Below are 12,080 nucleotides of genomic sequence, written 5' to 3' on the forward strand. Positions count from 1 at the left end.
GACTTCCACTCTCAGAATCCTCGTCTGTGATCATGCTATAGGTTTGGATGCCTTAATTCTTTCTTCTTCCAACCTGATCCCTCCTGGAGAGGAAAATGCAGAGCATCCCCAATGAGGAAATAGGCCACCCAGAACGAGCATCATCAATTCCCAGCCGGAAAGTGCCGGGCTTTGTGCAGAAGGGTGGTAGGCCTGATGCTCTAAGCTCTTGGAGGTATTTTCCAGGAGTGAGGCAGAATGGGAGCTGATTCAGCATGGGAGCTGATTCATCTCATTCTCCAAACTGGTCCCTGTGGGATCAATGCTAACCTTAGAAGCTCCCAGCACAGAATGGGAGCTCACTCCCACTAAATGTTTGCTTAATGAATGTGGCAGCTGACCCCCTGGCTGGAAGATGGGGCATCCTGTGACGAGGATGGAGTAGAGAGGCCAGACCTGTGAGTTTGGACTCATTTTCAAGGTGTCTCCCAAACACGGTAAACTGCTGTGGGGGACAGAAAGGAGGAATGAGTCCCTATCAGAGGTCTCTGATCTGTCATTTGGGACAGAAGGGTTACCTTTCTAGAATCTTTACATAGAGTCTTTTTAAAAAAAAAAAAAATTAATTAATTAATTTTTGGCTGCGCTGGGTCTTCATTGCTGCGCACGGGCTTTCTCTAGTTGCAGCGAGCGGGGTCTACTCTTCGCTGCGGTGTGCGGGCTTCTCATTGCGGTGGCTTCTCTTGTTGCGGAGCACGGGCTCTAGGTGTGCGGGCTTCAGTAGTTGTGGCTCTCAGGCTCTAGAGTGCAGGCTCAGTAGTCGTGGCACACGGGCTTAGTTGCTCCATGGCATGTGGGATCTTTCTGGACCAGGGCTCGAACCCGTGTCCCCTGCATTGGCAGGTGGATTCTTAATCACTGCACCACCAGGGGAGCCCATAAAATGATTCTTTATTATCACTTGTTACTCTCTGAAATGATCTCATTTACTGTTTATTGTCTGTCTCCCTCACTTAACATGGAAATGGCCAGGAGTCTGGTCCATTTTGTTTACTACTTCCTCTCCAGCCTGCAGAAGAGTGCTGTTCGATATTTATTCATTCAGTTCCTCAATATTTAGTAAAAAATAAAATAAAATAAATACTTGGAGGGGTGCTTCACTTGTACTGGAGTTTTACTATAATATTGAAGATGTTCCCATGGGAAAAATAATACACTGAAGGACTATTGAAAACATCCAGGGAAGAGTCAAGACAGGCCTTGAGGTCTCAGCTGGCTCACTTTTAAGTCACTGAAAGTGTTTTTGAATAACTTTACAATAATTATTGTCACAAGTCCAAGGTCATCTCTTTATTAATTTCTTCTCAAGGCCATAGGAAGTCTCCTCAAGCTTGGTTGCCACCCAGTGTCTCATTTAAAGCGTCTGAAACTTTGCTCAGCATCATCCCTTTGTTCTGATGACCGGCAATGTCTGATAGAGCTATGCTGCAATATCACACTCTGCCAGCAGGTGTCCCTGTCTACTAATTATGTGATCAAGAGTGAAACCCACAGACCTTTAAGGCCGAAGAGTCTAAGAATCCGTGTACTAATTCATGAAGATCAGAGTTCTTTAAGATCAGAGTTCGGAAAGACAAGGTCTACTCTACTTCAGTTTCACTTCATGAGCTAAGTATATGTCGTGTTAGGGATGCAAAATGGGCTTAAATTTTTAAAAATATGCCTCAGCGTTCTTTCTGTTTTGGTGGATCTTGCCCACACTTTTGTGTTACGGATCCCATGCTTTTTTAGGAAACCTCTTTTTCTTATTGTCAACAATAATATCTAAAATGTGTCTATTATCCTGACATTCCTCCAAACCCTCTGGATTTCATTTTAGCACGATACCTTGCACATGTTGTACTCAATGAATATTTGTGGAATGACTGCTACTCTTCCTTCCCCCGCCACCAAATCCTGGAAAACTTGTAGAGCCATTCTACAGGTGAGAAAACTGAGTCCCAGAAAGATTAAGTAACTTGCCCAAGCTCACACAGCTGGTGAATGGCAGCACCGGGGTTTGCCCTAGGCTTGTCTAATCCCAAATCCCTTGCCCATTCACTCCAATCAACAAAAGGGGCTCAAAGACAATGGGAGCCCCCAGGAGGCAGGAGCTTGTGAGGGCAGCAGGATTCTGCTCTCAAGGCTCGAAGTGTGTCTGAGACATCATCTCTGGACAGACTTTTCATCATCAGAAAAAGCAGCTGATAGCCAATTTGCTGTCTAATAATTTCTCCCCATCATTTTCCCGAAACAGATTAGAGAGGTGAGCAAACAGTGCTGATGTAAGTGATGAAATGTTGAGTGGAGGTGGAGGTGGAGTTGTGGGGGGAGAAGACACCACCAGGAGCCAGAGCCGCCCCTCTCCCTACTCACCCCTGTGGAACACAGATACTTGGTTTAAGACTTGAGTCAGTCTTCAAACTCCTGGATGGCGTTTATCAGCTGAGGTCACAATATGACAAGTTTATGTATCTTTTTAACAACAGTATCAGTGCTGATAGCATGAGTATACACCCCTTTCACACAATCTGGTCTCCACAATTGCTCAACGCTGTTCCAGGTCACTGCTGGATGACCAGCTTCCCAGCATCGATAGGCTTACCTGCCCATGCCCTGGTGGAGAGGAAGGCTCACTCCCCAGGGATTGCTCTGAGAAATTTAGGTCAGCAGGAGCTAATTAGCCAACTGGATCAGAGCTGAGAGGTCCAGATTAATGCTGAAGGAGGGTGGGGTAGGAGCGCTGCGGACTTCTGATTGGGAACGGTCTGTTTCAGGGCCCTCATATCAGAAGTGGGGCTCTGGTCCCAAATGGACGGACTCTGCCACTTGAATTACACTTGGTCTGCCCTGGAAGGTCAATAATAACATCTAAATATCGTCCAGGCTAAGGGCGAGGCCTGGAGGAGCTGCCCTCAGGAAGGCTGACAGCCTCACGGTCGCAGGCTGTGTGGCCGAAGCACCAGCCTCCCCCCACCCCCTGTCCCGGCCAGGAAAGCTCCTAGCGAGAGGTGCCCACTTCCCACATAACACACTGACTATGGTCATTCTTTAGAGGGAGAGGAATGAAGCACAGAGGCCATAGAGGCAGCTGTACTTTCCAGGGATTAGGCTACTCTGCGGTACACCAGGAACTCGGAAGGACTTCCTGCCACCCTGGATGTTTTTGAAACAGGGGGGAAGGGGGCAGGGCACAACCTTTAAAAGAATGACATAGCCATAGGACACAGTATAAATTGGTTAGAACCAACTAGGTCCAAGATGGTGGACGAGTCCACTTTCACTTGACCTTGAGCCTATACACTCACTGTAACACATACACTCACTGTACATACACTCACTGTAACACATCATACACTCACTGTAACACATCAGCAAGCTAAATGACACACCCACAGACGCCATGACAGTTCCAAGGCTGACCATAAAGGTCAAAAAGTGGGCAGTGGCCCAATTTCTGGAAATCCCCACTCCTTCCCCCAAATAGCTGGAACACTCCTCCCACTCATTAGCCTATGAAATTACCCACCCCTATAAAAACTGACAACCCCATACCCTGGGGCGGCTCTCGCCTTCTGAGATGGCCCACACTCTGTCCGTGAAGTGTGCTTCTCTCTAAATAAATCCACTTCTTACCCATCACTTCGTCTCTCACTGAATTCTTTCTGTGATGAGACATCAAGAACCTGAGCGTCATTCATTAAGTCCTGAGACCAGGTGTGATCTCAGTTAAAAGACCGTGGGTTCAAGTCCCAACCTGAATTACAAGGTTTCATTTTCATGGTTCTCCCAAGTCCCATTTCATCTTCGGACAACTAACAGTTCTCAAATTGCAAGCGGCTAAAGGGAGTCCGGTGCTCTTTTTAAATGCAAAGCACCCCTGGGGTGCTGGCAGTGGCTCCCTGCCTGCCAGGCCTGGGTTCAAGATACTAGACAACTCAGACCCAGAGTGTTAACCGAGGCCAGAACACAGGCCCGCCCTGCCCGTGACTGCTACTTGAGCCTCAGTATTTTTTAAATTCAAAACAAAACAAAACTGACTTTCAGCACCAGTGAGGTGAAAAGACAACAAACTCTGGGATCTCACAGAGTCCAGCTGGGCCCCAAGCGCTGCTACAGCAGGGCCTTTCACCAGTTACTGCTGATGCCGAAAGCTCAGCCTCTGTACACTGGTGCCGAATTGAATCTCCGAGACAGAGTTTTGGGTGAAGTAGAAAAGAATAGCTTTATTGCTTTGCCAGGTAAAGGAGGCCACAGCAGGCTCCTGCCCTCGAAAAATATGTGTCCCGACCCGGGAGGATTTGGTGAGGAGTTTTATAGCAATAGTTCAAAGGGTGGGGTTGCTGATAAGATTAGGGTGTGTGCAGGACCTGCACTCCTTTAATCTGGTCTCAGGTAATCTTTATTTATTTTTAAATTTTTCGGCCGCACCGCAAGGCATGTGGGATCTCAGTTTCCTGACCAGGGATCGAATCCACACCCCCTGCGGTGGAAGAGCGAGTCTTAACCACTGGACCGCCAGGGAAGCCCCTCAGGTAACCTTCTTGATGAGCTTCTCTGGTTCCTTTAGTCTGGCCTCAGGTGGTCTTCTCTGCTATGGAGAATGCTGGCATCTTCCATTTGTTGGGTTTTAATTCCATAAAAAGGGTTTAAAGATATTATTCTGTGTGTCCCTTGAGGTGGAACCAGGACCCTGCCCCAAGGCTGTACGACTATTTCTTGGCTGTTCCTCCCTTGACTCTGCATGCCTTCTCTTCCCGGATTAGCAACTGTTCAAATCTGCCCTTTGGAACTCAGAGAAGGTCATGGAGGCTGCACAGAAAGGCTCCCTACGCCCCCGGAGCCCCTACAGGGTCCTGCTCGGTTTCACTGCTTCATCTTTGCAATCGGTGTAGCAGTCCCGCCCTTACAGTTACGGTAGAGATGAAATAACTGTGGAGCCATGTTCTTCCCAACAGCTTCTCCAATTATGTTAATTCTCCATTCCCTTCCAGGGACACTACACACAACGAGGGGTGGAGGAATGTAGAGAGATTCTGGTCTTTGAAACCTTCTTTCCTTACAATCTTCCCAGTTCTAGGGTGCAACTGACTGCTCTGTGGAGGGCAGGGGAGGAATTTCTTTGGTGACCTAGAGAAGTCTTGGCGGAGTTGGGGGTGGTGAGTACCTTCCTTCCTTCATTCATTCGACAAACGCTCATGCGAAGCCGCCTGCTGTATGCCCAGAGCCATCAAGGAGCTGGGGATGCCAAGGTGCCGGGCCTCCAGGGTCTGGGAGTCCCAACACCCCTGTCCTTGTGGGTACCGAGACGGAAATGCGTCCGGGTACTCCGGCAGGGCGGGGAGTCCCTGGGTTATCTGCCGGCCCAGGAACTCCTCGCCTATGCCCTAGAATTACGGAATTTTAAGCTGCTGGGAATTTGAAATGAGGCAAGCAAGGCCTTGCTCCCGAGGTTATTGAAACAACACTGATCCTCCCAAGAGATTACAAAAATTATTATTAGTAAGCCCCCCGCCCCCACTCCGGGCCCAGCGCCGCCGCGGCCCTCCGGGTGTTGCAACTCCGGCCTCTTGCCCAGCGGAGGCTGCCCGGCGTTTCCCAAAGACGCCTCCGGAGGGACCACAGCTTCGGCGCCGCCCCGCGCGGCAGCTCGGCCGCAGCCCCGCGCGCCCCGAGGGCCTCCGGGTGGGGCGGCGGCTGGGGCGGCCGAGCGAGCGCCGGGCACGTGACACACCGCCCGTCCCGCGCCCCCGCCGCCACCCCCGCTGCCGCGCTCAGCGCCCCGCGAGCCGTAGCCCGAGCCGGAGCCGGAGCCGGAGCCGGAGCCGGGGGGCGGGGCGGGGCGGGGCGGGGCGGCCCCGGGCGGGGCGGCCCCGCCCCCCGGCGCTTTCCTTTTTTTTTCACTTTAAAGGCTACGGGCGCTTTTCCTTATTCGCACAGAAGTCGCGCTCGGCAGCCCGCGCGCTTGCAGGAACCAGGCTCCAGGCGCTGGCGCCGGGGCCGCGGGGAGGAGGCGGCTTCTCTCCCGGCGGCGGCAGCCTCCTCGGCCCCGGAGAGCGGGCGGCGGCGGCGGCCTCCCCGGAACGGTAGGCAGGGCCAGGCACGGGGACTGGGTGGGTGGAATGGGGGCCGGGCCGGGTGCGCGCGGGGATCGCACTGGGGGACCGAGTGGGCACCCGGGCGCGGGGCCGGGCAGTGGGGACCGGGTGGGGTCCCGGCTGGGGACCCGGTAGGGGTGAGCGGGGAGCCCTTCTCTCGCCGCGGGTCCCAGGAGAGGGGGCCGGGGCGCCGCCCAGCGCCGCTGCCGCCGCTGTCGCCGCAGGCGCGGGCAGGTCGCGCGGCCCCGGGTCCCACCTGGGGGGACGAGACGGGGCGGGAGTCCCTGCGGCCCCGGCGACCGTCGCACCCGGGATTGAGCCTCGGCGGCTGCAGGCCCAGGAAGGGGCTCGGGACGCGCGGCGGCCCCCGCCGACTTGTAGGTGCCGGCACTCGCGGGGGCCTCCGTTCCCGGGACCATCCCTGCGGCCGAGGCAGGGGGCAGCGCGACCCCGCTCCGCGAAGTTACTTTCGCTTTTCCCGCCATCCGGGGTCGCAGCGCAGCCCGACCAGCCCCCTCGGGGCTCCCCAGCTCTGCCCGCAGCGCCTACCCCGGGGAGCCCACCGGGCAACACCCCGGGCGGTGCCGCCCTCCCCGCCGCCCCGGAGCCGCCGCGGCTTCTCCCGGCCACCAAGGGAGAGCCGAAGAGTTCGGTCAGGAAATCGATTAAAACGGAAAAACCGGAGCAGCCTGGGGCCGTCGGCGGTTAATTGTCCTGTTCAAGTTCAAGGCAAAGGCTCCTCGGAATGCTCACGGCCCTGGCGGCGCGGTGGCTTGGTCTGCGGGGAGAGACTGCGAGTTGTGTGTGTGAGTGTGTGGTGTGTGCTGAGTGTACGTGTGTGTGTGTGAGAGGGCTGTGTGAGAGTGTGTCTCTGTGAGCCCGTCTCTGTGTGTGTGTGCGCGTGAATACGTGTATGAATGCATATGTGCTAGAGTGTGCCTGTGTGTCTGAGTGCATGTGTGAGTGTGTCCCTGTGTGAGTTGGTGTGCCCCTCTGAGTGCCTCTGTGTGTGTGTCTGTGTGTGGTGAGTGTGTCTCTGAGTGTGTGTGTGCGTGTGTGCCATCCATGGTAATCTGGCAGGGGGGCTGCTGGCTCCTGAGATCTGCTTACCTTGACTTTCCCTGCTTGGTTCTCAAAAGAGCGCTGCGCTGGACCCGGGTACAGGGGCCTCGGGCAGTTCTGCTGGTACCAGCTGAGGAGGGCTCAGGCTCCTCCCTCCCTCTCTCTTTTTCTCTGAAAATGAACTGTACGGTTTGGAGGTGAGTTGGCAGGGGCTGTTTCCTGAGTGAGTAATATTTAATTAAATGCTCCAGCCAGTATCAGAAACTGGTCATGAGTTGAGTTTTGACAGGTGTTGATGGTAAAAATGCCATCTCTGCTGACTAAAGGTTGGTATCCTTGGAAGAATTCTCTCCTGGGCAGAACATTCTGGGGGGAGGCAGACCTGTAACCTTGGTCTGGGTGTGTGGATAGCGAGCAAGGAAGGGGGCGGGGCTGCCCCTACCTTCTCTGCTGCACCCCCTCCTGACACTTCCCCCACTCCCACTGTGGAAAGCGTGCTAGATTAAGTGTCGGCGGTATAGGCAGACTTCTCCCCCACTGAGGGGTCATGGGGCTAGGGAAGCCCTATGTTACTTATAGGGCATCCATCTGGGCCAACCCTTCCTTTCCCTGCAGAGGCGCAGAGAGGGTGGCTGGCTTACCCATACTGTATAGCCAGGGGCTGTGGACCAAAGTCTCCAGAGCCCTAAGCTGTTGCCTTTGGTTACTGTCACCAGTGCTGAGGTCATGGGCCAGGCACTTCTTATCTCCCCAGCTGTAAAGTGATGGGCTGGATTAGATCATTTTAAACACTTCTCTTGTTCCCTTACTGCTTTGTTTTCTAGTAGATGGAGAGAGAGAGAAAGTTCTCTCCAGTAGATGGAGAGAGAGAGAAAGAAAGAGAGATAGATGGGGAGGTGTGGAGTGGCCTAATGCAATAACTTTACAAACTTCCTTTTCTTTCCCGGTCTGGCTACCACCAGGGAAGCAGAGAGAATAAAAGCAGTGGCACGTTGACCACAGTGGCTCTGACAGCCAAGAGCAGGGGCAGGCCTGGCTTCAGGGAGGTCGGGGCTCTAGGAAGAATCAGTGGGTTCTGGGGGTTCCAGGCCTCTTAGGGAGAAGTGGTCCTGCCCGGGGTCCCGGGTGATGTCACTTTGGAGCTGGGCGAGGCTGCGTTCCTTGGGCTGCTCCAGTAAGGCTGAAACCACCCGTCAGTGGGCTCCCTTGGGTTGCCTGGTAAAACTCTGACACCCCCTGGGGAATCATCTTCCTATGGGTCGGGGGAGCGTGGTGGGTGTCCAGCTGGTGGAGGCCCGCGCTGCCCACTGCTCGCTGAGGATGAAGGATGCCGCGCTCCCCCGTGCTGCGCCTGTCCTTTCTCGCACCTTCCTCCTCCTCCTGGGTGAGCAGAGACTTGCCTGCTCATGCGTTTTCACACTTAGCAAAACCTGTGATTCTTACGGTGTTCAAGAGCTTAGTCTGGGAATTTTGCAACAGTTCTTCCCAAGAACTAGGTGGTGGCTGTTTTTCATGACCGATTTATCTTTTAGTTCCTGAAAAGTTTGAGAATGAGCATCTTTATCAGACAGAAGCGCAGAGCAGGTATAGGTGCGCCTCGGTCCACCTAGAGGTGGACCTCATCCTTCCCCCACGAGCCTGACCGATGAAATCCAGGCTTAAAAGGACCTTTATTTTGGACTTTCAGCTGAGTGCTCTCCCATTTCCCTGTTACCTGATAGCATCCCTCCCAATCTAAGAGTGAAAATTCTGCTTTAGTAAGTGCCAGGCACTGTGCTGTAAGTGCTTTGTGGGTACCACCTTGTTTGGTGATGATGATGATGGTGATAACAATAATGATAATAACGACAGAGGGAAACAGTGTTACAGCCCTGCGCCAGTAGCAGACTCTGAGCTGAGTCCTTAACCCTTGTCCTCTTCCTAAGAACCCAGGGCAGTGAGTGGGTTTCCCCATCGTCCACCTTCTACTGAGGCTGGAACAGCCACGTGACTTGGCCAAGGTTAGAGTTTTGCTAAACCTGATTTTGGCACCCAGACCCTTAACCAGTAGTCTCCCACCTCCATCACCTTAGCCTTTTCTTCAGGAAGCATTTGTTAATTTTTTAATGAAAAATTGTTATTATTACGGAAAATTTCAAACATATACCAAAGTTGTGAGAAATATAAGGTTCCCTCGCCAGCTTCAAGCGTCAGCACACATACACACATACGTATGTGCATGCACACATGCCCACGCCCACACATGCACACACATGCACACACGCATCCTGGGTCATTTGGAAGCAAATCTCAGACGTGATGTCAGTCACCTGTAAGTACTTTCTAAAAAGCATTTAGGGGAAGCATTAAGTCTCCAAGAGGTAGACTTTGGAGGGCAAGTCGGGGTAAGGGTACTCTTGCGGACTTGGAGCTCAGGGTCCTTCCTGGCAGTGCCGAGGGGAGGATGGCTCACGACGGGGGATCTGTCTTGTTGCCACCAAAGCTCCCACCCGCCAAAGCCTTTGGGAAGCTTCCTGCTGTTTTGTGTTTTAAAAATTCTCTTCGTTGCCCAACATAACAAATAAATGAGTCTGCTGGTCAGAAGACAGAGCACGCAGGCTCCCTGGGCCTCCCTTGGAGAAGCCACCAAGGCTGTGTGTCGTCCGTGTCCCCCCACTGAGGCTGGGCCCTTGCAAGGCAGGCATGGGCTTCAAGGCAGGCTGGGCGTCAGGGATGCGGAAATCGTCGGTCCACAAGCGCTGCCCCCAGCGTAAACCCAAGCTGAACCGTCTTGAACTCCCCCTGTGGATGATGGTGGGTGGGGGGCATGTGGGAGCATTGGCCGCCCTCGGGGTGCCTCTGGGGAAATGAAAGAGGCGGTGGGCGTTATGCGCCCAAGGCTGAGGGCGTAGCGCCACGCTGAGTAGGAATCTAGGGTCGACCTGGTGACACGGTCTCAACAGCTGCTCCAGCTGTGAACAGCCCTCGCCAGACAGGCTGCTTGTGGCCACACACAGCTGCCGGCTCTGCTCTCGGGGCCTCTGACTGTTAAAAATGTTTCCTTGGGTTACGGTGCGTCTGTTTTCCTGCCGGGCGGGGTGGAGGTGGCATTTTCAGGGTGGAGTTGGAAGGTTTGGTAACTAGTTGGACGTGGGGTGTTAAAGAAGGGGGAAGAATTGTGGATGTCTGTTGGGGGGTCAGAGTGGACGGTGACCCTATAGCGAGGGCTGGGGGCTAAGGACACAGATGTGCCTTGAACCTGTCCCAGGTGGAAATGGTCTACGCCGATGTGTCCAGAGGGCAGCTAGGCCTGGGGCTCGAGAGAGAGGCCTGGGCTGGAGATAGAAACTTTGGAACCTTCTTTTAAAGGAGGTTAATGCCATCAGCAAGAGAGCATTTGGCATGAGATGAGGCACGCAGAGGGCATGGAACCCTCATTCCTGGCATTTCCACCTAGAACCAGGGAAGAGACCCTGGCACTAGAGCCCTCGGCCTAGTGCTCCTGTCTGGGCCTGCATGTCCTGGGAGGGTCCACCTCTGACAAAGAGGGTGTGTGCTGGGGTCTCCACAGTGGGCGTCAGGGTGCCCAAAGGCCATCTGGGGAGCTTTCTCTTGGCTTAGGGGTTTGATGCTTCTCTCTCTCTTTTCTTAATCATGGTAAAATACACATGACATCAAAATTACATCTTAACCATTTTTAAGTGTGTAGTTCAGTGGGATTAAGTACCTTCACTTTGTTCTGCAGCGATCACCACCTCCACCTCCAGAACTCTTTTCATCTTGCAAAACTAAAACTCTGTCCCCATTAAACACTAACACCCCATCTCCCCCCTCTCTCTCCAGCCCCTGGCAATAACCCTTCTACCTTCTGTCTCTGTGGAGTTGACTACTTTAGGTCCATCATATAACTGGAATCGTACAGGATTGTCCTTCTGTGACTGGCTTATTTCACTTAGCATGATGTCTTCAAGGTTCATCCGTGCTGTAGCCCGTGTCAGAATCTCCTGCCTTTTTAAGGCTGAATAACATTCCACTGTATGCATGGACCACATCTTGCTTATCCATTCATCTGCCGTGGACACTTGGTCTCTGGTGTTTCATTGCTCTCCCTGAGAGTTACAGGCTCCAGGGAGGGGCCTCATCGTGGGCCTTTGGGGTCCCTGTGGGGATGAGGAAGGAGGGGGCTCTGATGGTGGGCTTTGGGGCTCTTGAGCCGCCGTGATGTGACTGGCCCAGCCTCACAGCCTGCTGCCCCCTCCAGCTGGTCAGAGGTAAAGTGAGGCCCCTTGTGGGGACTTGCAGGGACCGGCGAGCCAGGGTTGCAGCAGGGAGGGGCCCCAGGGCTCAGGCTTCACTTGGCCGCGAGCCCCCAGAGGTGCTATCAGGGTGGGAGATGCGGCCCCTCCAGCCGCCATCCAGCCTCTCGTTCCCAGGGCAACACACACCTGGCTTCCACTTCCTCACTTCCCTGACACTTCTAGGTCTTCCCAGCAGCCCCTGGAGGTCACCATCCTAACTGCCCTCGCTCGCGAGGACATTTCAGTTCACGTCCACTCGCCATCCCTGCTGCTTTGGTTGCCCCTCTTTCCTGCGTAGAGAGAGAGCTCTTCCCCCCGCCCCGGCCACTGCTGCGCCCCTCCTGCTTCTGCTGCTGCCTCCTGGCCCTTCCTGCCATGCCTCCCCCACAGACCCCTCCCACCCGCGCGCATGCCCCCTCCTCACATCTCCTCACTCAGGTCCCGCTCGCCCCTCCCAGCTTCAGTCACCTGCATCTGTATCCTGTTGACCCCTCCTGGACTCTCGTCACGGGGCCTGACTGCCAAGTTTTCAATTCACAGACCAGAATTTGCCCCATGGCTCTGTGGAAGGTCAGGAACTCCAAAACAGGTCTCTTCTCGTGAGCTGTTGTTGGACCGCTGGTGT

At 54.2% G+C, this 12,080-nt stretch overlaps 1 protein-coding gene across 2 annotated transcripts in view; it reads left to right on the forward strand.

Annotated features, from left to right (window-relative positions):
* Positions 1–6,014: 6,014 nt before the first annotated feature.
* The window catches only part of SPSB1 (splA/ryanodine receptor domain and SOCS box containing 1), a 68,901-nt gene continuing 62,835 nt past the window's right edge, over positions 6,015–12,080 (forward strand). The window contains exon 1 of one of the 2 annotated variants that reach the window (XM_068538830.1): positions 6,015–6,104. The gene's annotated coding sequence lies outside the window, so the exon portion shown is untranslated. The remainder of the gene's footprint in view (positions 6,105–12,080) is intronic. The other variant, XM_068538831.1, reaches the window with a different exon arrangement.

Source organism: Eschrichtius robustus, chromosome 3 (assembly GCF_028021215.1).
Source record: "Eschrichtius robustus isolate mEscRob2 chromosome 3, mEscRob2.pri, whole genome shotgun sequence".
Lineage (NCBI taxonomy): Eukaryota > Metazoa > Chordata > Mammalia > Artiodactyla > Eschrichtiidae > Eschrichtius > Eschrichtius robustus.